Source organism: Salmo salar, chromosome 04 (genome assembly GCF_965601325.2).
Source record: "Salmo salar chromosome 04, fSalSal1, whole genome shotgun sequence".
NCBI lineage: Eukaryota > Metazoa > Chordata > Actinopteri > Salmoniformes > Salmonidae > Salmo > Salmo salar.
Genome location: NC_138294.1, coordinates 94,286,669 through 94,304,345, shown reverse-complemented (window position 1 = coordinate 94,304,345; position 17,677 = coordinate 94,286,669). Strand labels below are relative to the sequence as shown.

Here is a 17,677-nt window from a genome sequence, read left to right as displayed (position 1 = left end):
TAGGGCCCTCTCAACCAGCTGGCTCCACCAGGGCCCTCTCAGCCAGCTGGCTCCACTCGGGCCCTCTCAACCAGATGATTGGACGCTGCAATATTTTACCTAACAGATACTGGAGCTTATCAATGTTTGATTTATTTTCAAATTATTTTTGTGTCTCTTATATGGTCATACATTGGGCAGGAGGTTAGGATGTGCAGCTCAGTTTCCACCTCGTTTTGTGGGCAGTGGGCACATAGCCTGTCTTATCTTTAAAGAGAGAGAGAGAATGAGACTGAGGGAGAGAGAGATAGACAGAGACAGAGAGAGAGACAGAGAGAGAGAGAGAGACAGAGAGAGAGACAGAGAGAGAGACAGAGAGAGAGACAGAGAGAGAGACAAAGAGAGAGACAGAGAGAGAGAGAGAGAGAGAGAGACAGAGAGAGAGACAGAGAGAGAGAGACAGAGACAGAGAGAGAGAGAGAGAGACAGAGAGAGAGAGAGAGAGAGAGAGAGACAGAGAGAGAGAGAGAAGAGAGGAGACAGAGAGAGAGAGAGAGAGAGGAGACAGACAGAGAGACAGAGAGAGAGAGAGGGAGACAGAGAGAGAGAGCGAGAGAGAGAGAGAGAGAGAGGCGACAGAGAGAGAGAGAGAGAGACAGAGCGAGGGAGACAGAGAGAGGGAGAGAGAGACAGAGCGAGGGAGACAGAGAGAGGGAGACAGAGAGAGAGAGAGCAGACAGAGAGAGACGGAGACAGAGAGAGAGAGAGACAGAGAGAGAGAGAGAGAGAGAGGGAGACAGAGAGAGAGAGAGACGGAGACAGAGAGAGAGAGAGGGAGACAGAGAGAGACGGAGACAGAGAGAGAGAGAGAGACAGAGAGAGAGAGAGACAGAGAGAGAGACAGAGAGAGAGAGACGGAGACAGAGAGAGAGAGAGAGACAGAGAGAGAGAGAGAGAGAGAGATCCTCCTGGGGAGTCTATTAGTTCCAGATTCTGGGTAGACTATTCAGACTGGATTAGACTGACACTCCAACACACACACACACACACACACACACACACACACACACACACACACACACACACACAGACCTTTTTAGATACTGATAATGTAATGTGATAAACATGGCCTAGTTTGTTATCTGGTAATCTGCTATGCGTTAAACTGATGTTATTACACACATCACATTTTAATGATCTGATCTTCTATATTAGAGATACATCTATTCATCTAATCTGGTCAAAATATAAACATCTTGTCAAAAGTGAGATAATCATGTGTAATACACTTTTGATGGAAATAAAAAAAAAAAAACAGTTGTTTACAATATTTAAACACAGAGTCTCATCTCCTATTCTGAACACACACACACACACAAACATACATACACACACACACACACTTCCCGAACACACGCAGTTCCCGAACACACACACACACACATCATCGTGAAATCCCCCCTCAGACAGAACCAATCAATATCCGCTGGGACAATGAGATCCCTGATAAGCAGCCTCAACAGTAATCATTGTCTGTGGGATGTCAGGGATCTATTTGTTATGCCTGTTTGCCCCCTCATTACCTGTTATAATAGCTTAGCTAAAACTTAGACCAGTCTGGCGATGGCTAGCTGTAATATATTATTATTCTACATCACCTTTAAGTCTGTAGCCATGGAAACCCAGTTTCTGTTTTTTTTTTAAATGGTGTGTGTGTGGGTGACTGTGTGTTTGAATCTGTGCGTACATAAGTTTGTGTTTGCGCGCCCTCTGCATGTGTGTGTGTGTGTGTCTGTGTGAGTGTGTGTGCACTCTCTTGTTTGTGTGTGTGTGTGTGTGTGTGTGTGTGTGTGTGTGTGTGTGTGTGTGTGTGTGTGTGTGTGTGTGTGTGTGTGTGTGTGTGTGTGTGTGTGTGTGTGTACTTATTCTGTCATACAGTGATCAGAGGAGTATTACTGATATCAGTCTTAATGAGCTAACATCTGTGATCAGTCCCAGTCTGTTGTACATGTCGATCCAGAGCATCCCAAACATGCTCAATGAGTGACATGTCTGGTGAGTATGCAGGCCACGGAAGACCTGGGACATTTTCAGCTTCCAGGAATTGTGTACAGATCCTTGCGACATGGGGCTTTGCATTATCATGCTGAACCATGAGGTGATGGCGGCATATGTTGTAGTAGTGGTAGTAGTAGTGGTGGTAGTAGTAGTAGTAGTAGATGTAGTAGTAGTAGTAGTAGTAGTAGTAGTAGTAGAGGTGGTGGTAGTAGTAGAGGTAGTAGTAGTGGTAGTGGTAGTAGTAGTAGTAGTAGTAGTAGTAGTAGTAGTAGTAGTAGATGTAGTAGAAGTAGTAGTAGTAGTATTAGTAGTAGTAATAGTAGTAGTAGTGGTGGTAGATGTAGTAGTAGTAGTAGCATTAGTAGTAGTAGTAGTAGTAGTAGTAGTAGTAGTAGTAGTAGTAGTAGTAGTAGTAGATGTAGTAGAAGTAGTAGTAGTAGTATTAGTAGTAGTAATAGTAGTAGTAGTGGTGGTAGATGTAGTAGTAGTAGTAGTAGTAGTAGTAGTAGTAGTAGTAGTAGTAGAAGTAGTAGTAGTAGTAGAAGTAGTAGTAGTAGTAGCATTAGTAGTCGTCGTAGTGGCAAGAACGTGTCAGTGTAAACCAATTAGGGTTTCCAAACTCTGCTACTACTACTGCTACTACTACTGCTTTTTCTGCGTTTTACTATTTATATTTCTGACTACTTTTAATGCACTTTTTACTCCATACATATGTGACCAACCACCTTGATTCGATAATAAGTAGCAAAATGTTTTTATTTTTTTATTTTTTTATGTTTGGAGAGCTCTTCTTTGTCTACACCCTCTTAAGCCTTAGCCCCACCCATCTATTTAAGGGTTGATCCGAGCGTTCTGTTCTAACAACAGAAGTCAAGCACCCAGGCTAACTGGTTAACGTTGGCTAGCTTGCTAGCTAGCTACTTCCAGACACAAATGAGAGAACAGCGCACTGAACATTTTACTCGCCCTAGCAGAGCTGGTTAGGCTGGTTTTATGTCATCCAGAGCGTTGGTGACTGAAACTGTGCTGCTGGCAACAATTTATGCTTTTTTGCCAACGTTTACTGACACCGGCCATATTCAACAGGTGTTGAGCTTTCGTAAATTCATCATTTATTATGAACTCAGACGAGAGTGCTCTGAAATCGGAGTAGATAGCCAGAGTGGATTTACCAGCTACGTCTATCAACAGTTGTCACAGTGGCATTCTGCTGAAATGGTTACTTTCATAATGGAGTCTTTTGTTAAGACATGTAGCTAGCTAGCTAAACAATGAACCATAATCCCAACTCATGTCGTTACTACCCTGCATGAATCTGCAGGTAGCTAACCAACCAGGTTCAATGTTAGCTAGCTAATATTAGGCTATAACTAGCAAAGCAAATGGCTCTGAGATACGAATAATAAGATCATACACATAATTTTAGCTAGCTAGCTAACAGTTCACTTTAACTTGAAATGAAAACAACTTTCTGTCAAAGGTCTCTCTCTCTCTCTGTCTCTCTGTCTCTCTCTCTCTCTCTCTCTCTCTCTTTCTCGCTCTCATTCTCTCTCTTTTAAGCCCATCAAGGCATTAAGAAATTCAATGAAAACGCGCCAAGATCTCATCACTTCGACAGGGAGTCATTGCTGAGACCAATGTCTCTTTATTTAGACAAGGAGTCAATTCTCCTGTATAGCACTACAACACACATCAAAATACAATAAGCACATTAAACTACACATTCATATACACAATAAAATACAATAAGCACATTAAACTACACATTCATATACACAATAAAATACAATAAGCACATTAAACTACACATTCATATACACAATAAAATACAATAAGCACATTAAACTACACATTCATATACACAATAAAATACAATAAGCACATTAAACTACACATTCATATACACAATAAAATTAAATAAACACATTAAACTACACATTCTTATACACAATAAAAAATAAAAATAAAATATATATATATATATATATATATATATATTAATACACATTCATATACACAATAAAATGAAATAAACATATTAAACTACACATTTATATACACAATAAAATCTAATATACACATTACTACACATGCATATACAGTTGAAGTCGGAAGTTTACATACACTTTAGCCAACTACATTTAAACTCAGTTTTTCACAATTCCTGACATTTAATCCTAGTAAAAATTCCCTGTCTTACACGAAACCCAAAACGGCTGCAAGCGTGCGCCATCGTGCATAAATGTATTTTGTACCCCCACACCAAACGCGATCACGACACACAGCTTAAAATATCAAAACAAACTCTGAACCAATTGCATTAATTTGGGGACAGGTTGAATAGCATTAAAAATGTATGGCAATTTAGCTATCTAGCTTGCTGTTGCTAGCTAATTTGTCCTGGGATATGAGTTGTTATTTTACCTGAAATGCACAAGGTCCTCTACTCCGCCAATTAATCCACATTAAACGGTCAACCAAATCGTTTCTAGTCATCTCTCCTCCTTCCAGGCTTTTTCTTCTCTTGACTTTATATTGCGATTGGCATCTTTCATAAATTAGGTGCATTACCGCCACTGACCTCGTTCGTCTTTCAGTCACCCATGTGGGTATAACCAATGAGGAGATGGCACGTGGGTACCTGCTTCTATAAACCAATGAGGAGATGGGAGAGGCAGGACTTGCAGCGTGATCTGCATCAGAAATAGGAATGACTTCTATTTTAGCCCTTGGCAACGCAGACACTCGTTGGCGCGCAAGCAGTGTGGGTGCAATAATTGAATAATATAGATATCTACATTTATTTTGCAACGCTCGCGTACGCGACGCGAGCGGTGTAGTCAGCCTGTTAAGTCAATTAGGATCACCACCTTATTTTTAGAATGTGAAATGTCAGAATAATAGTAGAGAGAATGATTTATTTCAGCTTTTATTTCTTTCATCACATTACCAGTGGGTCAGAAGTTTACATATACTCAATTAATATTTGGTAGCATTGCCTTCAAATTGTTTAACTTGGGTCAAATGTTTCAGGTAGCCTTCCACAAGCTTCCCACAATAAGTTGGGTGAATTTTGGCCCATTCCTCCTGACAGAGCTGGTGTAACTGAGTCAGGTTTGTAGGCCCTCCTTGCTTGCACACATTTTTTCAGTTCTGCCCACACATTTTCTATGGGATTGAGGTCAGGGCTTTGTGATGGTTGGGGTCATTGTCCATTTGGAAGACCCATTTGCGACAAAGCTTTAACATCCTGACTGATGTCTTGAGATATTATTCTGACATTTCACATTCTTAAATTTAAGTAGTGATCCTAACTGACCTAAGACAGGGAATTTTTACCAGGATTAAATGTCAAGAATTGTGAAAAACTGAGTTGAAACGTATTTGGCTAAGGTGTATATAAACTTCCGAGTTCAACTGTATATACATACCTACATACATACATACATACATACCTACATACATACATACATACATACATACATACATACATACATACATACATACATACATACATACATACATACATACATACATACATACATACATACATACATACATACATACATACATACATACATATACATACATACCATATACAGACAAATAAATAAGAATAACATTTAAATAAAAACACTGTAGGCATTTGAACCCAGTCTGTCACAAAGAGAAGATTCATATGGGAGACAAGCCTATACACACAATCTATAAACACATGTGCCATTTACCACATAGAAGATAAATATTTTTACAATTGAATTATAGGTATCCTTTTTCTTTTATTCCAGGTTTTATCTAAATATTCTGCAAACGGAAATACATAACGGACAACAGAACATTTCACTTTCTCCTCATCACTCAGCTACATAATACCAGGGTATATCTGGTGGTCTGTCTCCTCATGGCTACATAATACCAGGGTATATCTGGTGGGATTTGTGGACTAAGAGCAAGCGTATATCGTGGTAGAAAAGGCAATAGAGGATAAAATGAGTTTCATTCTCTATTTCTTCAAGGACACAGTAGTTACATAGTCTTTCCTCTTCCAGTTCACCACAATACTGACCTGTTTCAATATGCAGAGGAAATATCCCTGATCTTACCTGTTTCAATACGCAGAGGCAATATCCCTGATGTTACCTGTGCACATAGCGATCTCTTGCTTTTAGGTAGGTTATACATAATATATCTCTCACACACCCATTCACCCTTAACCAAACCAAAGGTTCTCAATTTGGGTTTATGATGAATCTCCTCCTCCCATTTTTATTTTATTTTAATCATATCATATCATGTCTCCCTTTAATTTGTTTTTCATGTTCACAGTCAGACTGTTGAAAAAGCTCAGACATTATGGATACAGTGGTTCGTCCTTTAAAAGTTGCAGCATACTGCAGCACAGCTTGCGTGGTACCGCAGAATTCTATGGCACGTTATTTAAGTGCCAACCACCGGTACCATAAATGCAAGTTAGTGGTAGTTTGACCACCAGAGGGCATCTTTGAGAAGCATTTGATAGCCTTCAATAGTGGCTGTACTAGAGAATTGAAACATTTTTTTGTAAGAACATAGTATATGGGACTGATTTTAAGAAATTTTGCTGAATTAATTTGATTTATATTAGGGTGTTTCTATTCCAAGAAAAAAATGATCCGTTAGGATGGAATGGAAAATATGGCGCTGTACAACGTGACGGTCAGGAGCTACAGTGCTGGGTAATTTAGCTAAAGAATCCCCGTGTCGGAAGACCGCGTGCTAAAATATTTGTAGGCTTCAAATCCTATTGCTTCTAACTTCAATATGCTCTTTAAATAAATAAGACCTACACCACATTTAACAGCACATTACTCAACACTAGTGAGACTCACGTTGCCTACGGTAGGCCTACAGTATATCGAAGAATATGACGTGACTTTCTGCCAATAATTAATTACATATAGAGGACTGGAGGATTCTACATTAAAACCAAAAGCCACCTCATGGGTCTCCCGGTGGCTGCCGTCACAGGTATCTGTAGAAACGCATTTTGCATTGCGATGCACTGACTTAGACGGCTGTGCCACTGGGGAGCCCCCATCCACAAAGTATCAAAATGCAGAGAGGTGTTGGTAAAGGTATAATGTCCTGCTAACAGCCCCCCCAAAAAATGAAAGTGAGCGATTGTAATCTGAATAAAGGCCAAAATAATATTTTGTAAAGACCAAAACATTTATTTCTGTTTTTAGAGGGAGATAAACGCTGGGCCAATTGTGCGCCGCCCTATGGGACTCCCAATCACAGCTGGTTGTGATACATAATAACAATAATAATAATAACAATAATAATAATAATATTTAACTTAGAACCTAACTTAGAAATACATTTGACAATAGAATTCTCCCCCTATTGTCCAGCTACCTGCTAGAACAGCAGGAATGTTTCCCTAGTCAGAGCCATTATTAGTGCAATGCCCCTTAAAGTGTTGCTCTGTACTACCCGTTCCCCATGGGCTAGGTCTGTCTTTTGAGCGCGGCTCTGTGGCACATCCCGTGCCCCCTGCCCTTGTGCCTTGAACCTCACCCGCTTTCAGTGGCTACAGCTGAAGAACTGCAAGGCATCCCATCATGCACCACTCGGGAGCCATGAACAATATAACCAATATATATTGTCCTGCTAATACCAGGGTTAATAATATATCTGTGAGAATATCCAACAGGGTTTTATATAATTCTAAATTAATAATAATAACAATAATAATCGCTGAGTTTAAAAAATAACACTCTTTTTGGAGAGGATATTGTTTTCAAATAACGTAAAATGAGCAAGAAAAAAGGCCATTCTTGAACATGGGGTGAGACATTGTTATTAATTTGGAAATAAAGCCAGTTTGTTATTTAGAATTATTTATTTTTGTTTTTATAGAGGGAGAGAAACCAAACACCTACAGTCATCTCATGGGTCTCCCAGTCGAGGCCGGGCACAGGTATTGAACCAGCATCTGTAGCAACACTGCAGTGTCTTAGACCGTTGCATCACTCAGGCGCTGTACAACATGACCGGTCGGGAATGGTACTACAGTAAGAGTAAAATAATCCTAACCAAAATAAAATAAAATAAAAACTTTAGCGTAACAACAATTTTAGTAAGTAGTACTGAAGTTGTGCACAATTATCAGTTTCTAAAACTTTTAGTGGAGCAACCATTGTAGATCCTATTGAAGAACTTTACTAGCTATTCTGACCGTTGGTATATCCAACAATCTATTCCAAAGTCTCAACATACACACCTTCCATCTCACCTCACAGGGTTCCCAGCCCATGTCCCCAGTTATTGCAAGTATAGGTTGCAAACTTGTGGACACCTAAAAAGTAACGTGTTATGGACATGTTGATTTTTAAAATACCTCTTAGCACCCCACACTGTCACACCCTGATCTGTTTCACCTGTCTTTCTGATTGTCTCCACCCACCTCCAGGTGTCTTCTGTTTTCTCCATTAGTCCCCAGTGTATTTATCCCTGTGTTTCCTGTCTCTCTGTGCCAGTTCGTCTTGTTTTCCCCATTAGTCCCCAGTGTATTTATCCCTGTGTTTCCTGTCTCTCTGGGCCAGTTCATCTTGTTTTCTCCATTAGTCCCCAGTGTATTTATCCCTGTGTTTCCTGTCTCTCTGGGCCAGTTCATCTTGTTTTCCCCATTAGTCCCCAGTGTATTTATCCCTGTGTTTCATGTCTCTCTGTGCCAGTTCATCTTGTTTTCCCCATTAGTCCCCAGTGTATTTATCCCTGTGTTTCCTGTCTCTCTGGGCCAGTTCATCTTGTTTTCCCCATTAGTCCCCAGTGTATTTATCCCTGTGTTTCCTGTCTCTCTGTGCCAGTTCGTCTTGTTTTCCCCATTAGTCCCCAGTGTATTTATCCCTGTGTTTCCTGTCTCTCTGTGCTAGTTCGTCTTGTTTTCTCCATTAGTCCCCAGTGTATTTATCCCTGTGTTTCCTGTCTCTCTGTGCCAGTTCGTCTTGTTTTCCCCGTTAGTCCCCAGTGTATTTATCCCTGTGTTTCCTGTCTCTCTGTGCCAGTTTGTCTTTTTTTGCCAAGTCAACCAGCATTTTTCCTAGCTCCTATTTTTCCCAGTTTCTGTTTTTTCCTAGCCCTCCTGGTTTTGACCCTTGCCTGTCCTGACGCCGAATCCGCCTGCCTGACCACTCTGCCTGTTCTGACCACGAGCCTGCCTATCCCCTTGTACTGTTTGGACTCGGACCTGATCACTGAACCCCTGCCTGTCCCGACCTCGAGCCTGTCTATCGCCTGGTACTGTTTGGACTCTGACCTGGTTTATGAACTCTCGCCTGTCCCCGACCTGCCTTTTTCCTTTTTGTTTGCCCCTTTTGTTATAATAAATATCGGAGCTCAACCACATGCCTCCTGTGTCTGCATTTGGGTCACACCTTGTGCCCTTATACACACTCCTGCTGAATAGTCCAGAACAGGGCACACACATGTCTGATACAGTTTGGAATACGTAGCAAAAACCAATATCTTTGGAGTGTTTTTGTTTTTCCCCCCAGAGCTCTACTTGCTGAGTCGGACAGGTCAGATGTTCCGTATAGAACATGTTATGTTAATGAATATGTTCATCAATAAAAAATACACAAATATTTATAAATGCTAGTAAACTCAAGAATGTTTTCATCTAAACAAAACTGAAAAACATATCTCTTAGTACCTGGTTTTCTAAAATGCATTATCTGTGTTTTTTGTCTGGTTGATCATGAGTCTCCATCTTTTACACCAAGTCATTATCTGTGTTTTTAGTCTGGTTAATCATGAGTCTCCATCTTTACACCAAGTCATTATCTGTGTTTTTAGTCTGGTTAATCATGAGTCTCCATCTTTACACCAAGTCATTATCTGTGTTTTTAGTCTGGTTGATCATGAGTCTCCATCTTTTACACCAAGTCATTATCTGTGTTTTTAGTCTGGTTGATCATGAGTCTCCATCTTTTACACCAAGTCATTATCTGTGTTTTAGTCTGGTTAATCATGAGTCTCCATCTTTACACCAAGTCATTATCTGTGTTTTTAGTCTGGTTGATCATGAGTCTCCATCTTTTACACCAAGTCATTATCTGTGTTTTTAGTCTGGTTGATCATGAGTCTCCATCTTTTACACCAAGTCATTATCTGTGTTTTTAGTCTGGTTGATCATGAGTCTCCATCTTTTACACCAAGTCATTATCTGTGTTTTTAGTCTGGTTGATCATGAGTCTCCATCTTTTACACCAAGTCATTATCTGTGTTTTTAGTCTGGTTGATCATGAGTCTCCATCTTTTACACCAAGTCATTATCTGTGTTTTTAGTCTGGTTAATCATGAGTCTCCATCTTTACACCAAGTCATTATCTGTGTTTTAGTCTGGTTGATCATGAGTCTCCATCTTTACACCAAGTCATTATCTGTGTTTTTAGTCTGGTTGATCATGAGTCTCCATCTTTTACACCAAGTCATTATCTGTGTTTTTAGTCTGGTTGATCATGAGTCTCCATCTTTTACACCAAGTCATTATCTGTGTTTTTAGTCTGGTTGATCATGAGTCTCCATCTTTTACACCAAGTCATTATCTGTGTTTTTAGTCTGGTTAATCATGAGTCTCCATCTTTTACACCAAGTCATTATCTGTGTTTTTAGTCTGGTTGATCATGAGTCTCCATCTTTTACACCAAGTCATTATCTGTGTTTTTAGTCTGGTTGATCATGAGTCTCCATCTTTTACACCAAGTCATTATCTGTGTTTTTAGTCTGGTTGATCATGAGTCTCCATCTTTTACACCAAGTCATTATCTGTGTTTTTAGTCTGGTTGATCATGAGTCTCCATCTTTTACACCAAGTCATTATCTGTGTTTTTAGTCTGGTTAATCATGAGTCTCCATCTTTTACACCAAGTCATTATCTGTGTTTTTAGTCTGGTTAATCATGAGTCTCCATCTTTTACACCAAGTCATTATCTGTGTTTTTAGTCTGGTTAATCATGAGTCTCCATCTTTTACACCAAGTCATTATCTGTGTTTTTAGTCTGGTTGATCATGAGTCTCCATCTTTTACACCAAGTCATTATCTGTGTTTTTAGTCTGGTTAATCATGAGTCTCCATCTTTTACACCAAGTCATTATCTGTGTTTTTAGTCTGGTTAATCATGAGTCTCCATCTTTTACACCAAGTCATTATCTGTGTTTTTAGTCTGGTTGATCATGAGTCTCCATCTTTTACACCAAGTCATTATCTGTGTTTTTAGTCTGGTTGATCATGAGTCTCCATCTTTTACACCAAGTCATTATCTGTGTTTTTAGTCTGGTTGATCATGAGTCTCCATCTTTTACACCAAGTCATTATCTGTGTTTTTAGTCTGGTTGATCATGAGTCTCCATCTTTTACACCAAGTCATTATCTGTGTTTTTAGTCTGGTTGATCATGAGTCGCCATCTTTTACACCAACAGACTGCGCATAATAACATGTTCTGTAGGTCTTGTTCAGTTTCTGCCATCAAAATAACATCATCAGGATATAAACAGATACTTAGCATTTCATCATATCTTACTCCGATATTTAACTGTTTAATTTATTTTGCCAAATAATTTATAAACATAGCAAACATAGTCTGTGATAAGGTGTCTCCTTGTTTTACACCATGTCTTTAACAAAGTATAGGCTAAAAGATGCTTTCTGGAAATCAATGAAACACGCAACAGTAGGCTTCTCTTCACGTAATCTATTTCTGATTATTGTACAGACCAAGAAGATATGATCTGTACAGGCTCTGGATTTACAGAAACCATTTTGTTCTTCCACCAGAATGTTTTGATCCTCCAAAAATGTAATCAGCCTATTGTTAAGGATGGATGAACATAATTTATAGACCGTATTTAATACATTTACGCCTCTATAGTTGAGTGGCACTCGGGTTATTTTCTGAAGATGTGAGAATGGGGTTCACTATAGACTTATACCAAATGTATGGCAGTATACTGTACTCAAAACAAGTTTGAAGCAAATCAATTTAGGGGATTTTAAAACCTCATTAGGCAGTTCATCAATGCCAAACACTTTCCCATTTTTTTGCAGCGTCAATCACCTTACCTTCTGCCACAGGCAGCTCCTCATTTAAATACGGGTTAAATATATAACAGGGTTTATATAATATATAACGTTGTATTCTCCAGTTTAGTTCTCAGGGAACATATGTCTTTATAAAATGGTATTGTCTGTTTCTCTTCAAGGTGTAATAACTGTTAAGGATGTCTTGTCTGTTTCTCCTCAAGGTATAATAACTGTTGAGGATGTCTTGTCTGTTTCTCCTCAAGGTATAATAACTGTTGAGGATGTCTTGTCTGTTTCTCCTCAAGGTATAATAACTGTTGAGGATGTCTTGTCTGTATTTCAAGGTGTAATAACTGTTGAGGATGTCTTGTCTGTATTTCAAGGTGTAATAACTGTTGAGGATGTCTTGTCTGTATCTCTTCAAGGTGTAATAACTGTTGAGGATGTCTTGTCTGTATCTCTTCAAGGTGTAATAACTGTTGAGGATGTCTTGTCTGTTTCTCTTCAAGGTGTAATAACTGTTGAGGATGTCTTGTCTGTATCTCATCAAGGTGTAATAACTGTTGAGGATGTCTTGTCTGTATCTCCTCAAGGTATAATAACTGTTGAGGATGTCTAGTCTGTATCTCTTCAAGGTGTAATAACTGTTTAGGATGTCTTGTCTGTTTCTCCTCAAGGTATAATAACTGTTGAGGATGTCTTGTCTGTATTTCAAGGTGAAATAACTGTTGAGGATGTCTTGTCTGTATCTCTTCAAGGTGTAATAACTGTTGAGGATGTCATGTCTGTTTCTCCTCAAGGTTTAATAACTGTTGAGGATGTCTTGTCTGTATTTCAAGGTGTAATAACTGTCTGTTGAGGATGTCTTGTCTGTTTCTCATCAAGGTGTAATAACTGTTGAGGATGTCTTGTCTGTATTTCAAGGTGTAATAACTGTTGAGGATGTATTGTCTGTTTCTCCTCAAGGTATAATAACTGTTGAGGATGTCTTGTCTGTATTTCAAGGTATAATAACTGTTGAGGATGTCTTGTCTGTTTCTCCTCAAGGTGTAATAACTGTTGAGGATGTCTTGTCTGTATTTCAAGGTGTAATAACTGTCTGTTGAGGATGTCTTGTCTGTTTCTCATCAAGGTGTAATAACTGTTGAGGATGTCTGGTCTGTATTTCAAGGTGTAATAACTGTTGAGGATGTCTTGTCTGTATTTCAAGGTATAATAACTGTTGAGGATGTCTTGTCTGTATTTCAAGGTATAATAACTGTTGAGGATGTCTTGTCTGTTTCTCTTCAAGGTATAATAACTGTTGAGGATGTCTTGTCTGTATTTCAAGGTATAATAACTGTTGAGGATGTCTTGTCTGTATTTCAAGGTATAATAACTGTTGAGGATGTCTTGTCTGTATTTCAAGGTGTAATAACTGTTGAGGATGTCTTGTCTGTATTTCAAGGTGTAATAACTGTTGAGGATGTCTTGTCTGTATTTCAAGGTATAATAACTGTTGAGGATGTCTTGTCTGTTTCTCTTCAAGGTATAATAACTGTTGAGGATGTCTTGTCTGTATTTCAAGGTGTAATAACTGTTGAGGATGTCTTGTCTGTTTCTCCTCAAGGTATAATAACTGTTGAGGATGTCTTGTCTGTATCTCCTCAAGGTATAATAACTGTAGAGGATGTCTTGTCTGTATTTCAAGGTATAATAACTGTTGAGGATGTCTTGTCTGTATTTCAAGGTATAATAACTGTTGAGGATGTCTTGTTTGTATTTCAAGGTATAATAACTGTAGAGGATGTCTTGTCTGTTTCTCCTCAAGTTGTAACTGTAACTGCCCTCTCTGATATCTCCGTTTAAATAGGCTCAGTGTTTTATCAAACAGATGATGTTTTTTCTTACATTCCTTCCTACACTGTTCTCTTGTATTCCTATCTTCACACTGTAATAATAAGTACTCAGCCTTGCACATTACAGACCATATATCCTCACCATTCCAATATGGCTTGTAAACTTTCCTGGACCTGGGGGTGTAATCTTTGTTCACCTCATTTTTTCCCATTTCAGAATATATAATATCACAACATGTTCTATACGACAGATCTAAATCAAATGTTTTTTCTTGGCATCTTTGCAGAGTTTCGATGAGTTTCACCAGAGCTCTACATTCCATTTCAGAACATACAAAGTAATTTGGCACGTTTCGTTTCTTACATTTAGGCGCATGCGAGGTATGTATATTTTGCCCCGTGTGATGCACAGCAGTACCTGTTTGAGAAAGTTTGTGGCCAACAGAAAGTATCATAAATAAAATAGAATGATCAGGAAGTCTACTTTCTTCTCCGATTGAGTAAAAGCATCCGTATTCTTCAACCATCTGTATAGGAGATAGCACCTTAAATTCCAAACAAGTTTCTAGACAGTCATCGAGGGTAACTATATAGTCCACCACAGCTTTTCCTATACTTGGTTTTAACTGCATGAAGTACCAATTTCTGTTCAACAAAGGCTTTCTGCAGGGCAATAAAGGCAGATTGAAGCTCTGACAGAGCCTGGTCAGCTGTTGGGGGAATAGCATGCACCGCAGTGTCATCTGCTTGCAGTTGAAAATATATAATTTTTTTTAACAGATAAACCAATATTGTTAATGTAAATAGTGAAAAGAACTGGGACAAGAATAGATCCCTGTGTGACACCCGTTGTTATGTCCAGGAAACCTGATTGAAAACCATCAATAAATAGACGTGTTCTGTCCTTTAAATAATGTTCTAACCAGCAACAAACAGCCTGTTCCAAGTGATAAAAACCTCTGAATAAAGTAAGGACTGATCCATAGTGTTGAAGGTTTAGACAGGTCAACAAAAAGGTCCGTACAGTGTTTCTTCTTATCCAAAGAACATCATTTCAAAACAAAAAGAAGTAGCAGAGATAGTTCTTTCACCTGGTCTGAAACCTGACTTTAAGAATACATTTTGTAGTGAAAATGTCATCATCATTACGTACATTAGCACTCACCTGGACTCACCTGGACTCACCTGGACTCCTTCCCTTTGTTGATTGCCCCGTCTATATCTGTCTGTTCCTCAGTTGTGTTCCCCGTGTCAGCATTATTGTCGTTTACGTTTCCCCTGTCCAGACGCTGTTCGTATTCTGTTCCTGTCCGTTGGTAATTAAATGTTCACACCCTGTACCTGCTTCTCGTCTCCAGCATCTGTCCTCACAGAAAAAGGAGGAGGATATGGGCTTCCTTCCAGACCCTGAGGATGGTACCAGGGGGAGTGTATGGGGCTTCCTTCCAGACCCTGGGGATGGTACCAGGGGGAGTGTATGGGCCTCCTTCCAGACTCTGGGGATGGTACCAGGGGGAGTGTATGGGCTTCCTTCCAGACTCTGGGGATGGTACCAGGGGGAGTGTATGGGGCTTCCTTCCAGACTCTGGGGATGGTACCAGGGGGAGTGTATGGGCCTCCTTCCAGACTCTGGGGATGGTACCAGGGGGAGTGTATGGGGCTTCCTTCCAGACTCTGGGGATGGTACCAGGGGGAGTGTATGGGCCTCCTTCCAGACCCTGGGGATGGTACCAGGGGGAGTGTATGGGCTTCCTTCCAGACCCTGAGGATGGTACCAGGGGGAGTGTATGGGGCTCCTTCCAGACTCTGGGGATGGTACCAGGGGGAGTGTATGGGCCTCCTTCCAGACTCTGGGGATGGTACCAGGGGGAGTGTATGGAAGGATCATCAGCTCCAGTGGATTATGTTTTACATCAATCTAAACCAGGTCTTCTAGCACATCACCAGTAGAAAGTAGCTGAAAGAAAACATAGATTCACTTGACGTTGCTGAAACTTCCATCGGGCCAAATCAAATCAAAGTTGACTGATTAGACTGGAGGCTGTGAGAGGGGCAGGCAGTCAGTCGTCTGGCTCGACCAGGGTCAATTAAACCACCGTTTCTTTCAAAACAAAAATCCTGTCGAGATAAAATGCTGATTTAAAAGCTTCACTTCTAATTTTTCTCATTAAAGATTCCAGAGTCTGACACAACTTGCTTAGGCAGGGATGGAGAGGAATTTCCACGCTTCAATGCATTAACTGTTTTCCAAACTGTAAATGGATCACCAGCAGCATCTGAGATGGAAGTTAGAAAGTTGAATGATTTAGCTTTCTTGTTTGAGAAAGTGATTCTATTTCTCAGTTGCCTGGAAAAAACTGCCAATTGGCAACATAGTCTGTTTTTCTAACTTTGGCCCAAGTCTGATTTCTCATTACATTTGAACATGTTTACATACATTTTTAAGAGACATTTTCTTTTTTTAATTATTTATTTAACTAGACAAGTCAAATAAAAACACATTCTCATTTGCAATGATGGCCTACCAAGAGGCAAAAGGCCTCCTGCGGGACGGGTGCTTGGATAAAAAAAAAAAAAAAACATGTTGGACAAAACACACATTATGACAAGAGAGACACTACAACCCTAACTAAATAAAAAGAGATCTAAGACAGTAACATAACATGGCAGCAACACATGACAATAACATGGAAGCAACACAACATGGCAGCAACACAACATGGCAGCAACACAACATGGCAGCTACACAACATGGCAGCAACACATGACAATAACATGGCAGCAACACAACATGGCAGCAACACAACATGGCAGCAACACAACTTGACAACAGCACATGACAATAACATGGCAGCAACACAACATGGCAGCAACACATGACAATAACATGACAGCAACACAACATGGCAGCAACACATGATAACAACACAACAATGCAGCAAAACATGACAATAACAACATGGCAGTACCACATGGCAATAACATGGCAGCAAAACATGACAATAACATGGCAGCAACACATGACAATAACATGGCAGCAAAACATGACAATAACATGGCAGCAACACATGACAATAACATGGCAGCAACAAATGACAACAACATGACAATAACATGGCAGCAACACATGACAACAACATGGCAACAACATAACATGGCAGCAACACATGGCAGCAACATAACATGGCAGCATTACATGACAACAACATGGCAGCAACACATGACAATAACATGACAGCAGCACAACATGGCAGCAACACATGACAATAACATGACAGCAAAACGTGACAATAACATGGCAGCAACACATGACAATAACATGGCAGCAACACATGACAATAACATGGCAGCAATACATGACAATAACATGGCAGCAACACATGACAATAACATGGCAGCAACACATGACAATAACATGGCAGCAAAACGTGACAATAACATGGCAGCAAAACGTGACAATAACATGGCAGCAGCACAACATGGCAGCAAAACGTGACAATAACATGGTAGCAACACATGACAATAACATGGTAGCAACACATGACAATAACATGGCAGCAACACATGACAATAACATGGCAGCAACACATGACAATAACATGGCAGCAACACAACATGGTAGAAGCACAAAATTCGGTACAAACATTGTTAGGCACAGACAACAGCAAAGGGCAAGAGACAACAATACATCACGCAAAGCAGTCACAATTGTTTGAATGTCGAGATTGAGATTAA

The 17,677-nt window shown here is 39.8% G+C and overlaps 1 protein-coding gene across 1 annotated transcript in view; it reads left to right on the top strand.

Moving 5' to 3' along the window:
• The window catches only part of LOC106604040 (cell adhesion molecule 2), a 654,407-nt gene that overhangs the window by 193,280 nt on the left and 443,450 nt on the right, over positions 1-17,677 (top strand). The window lies entirely within an intron of this gene.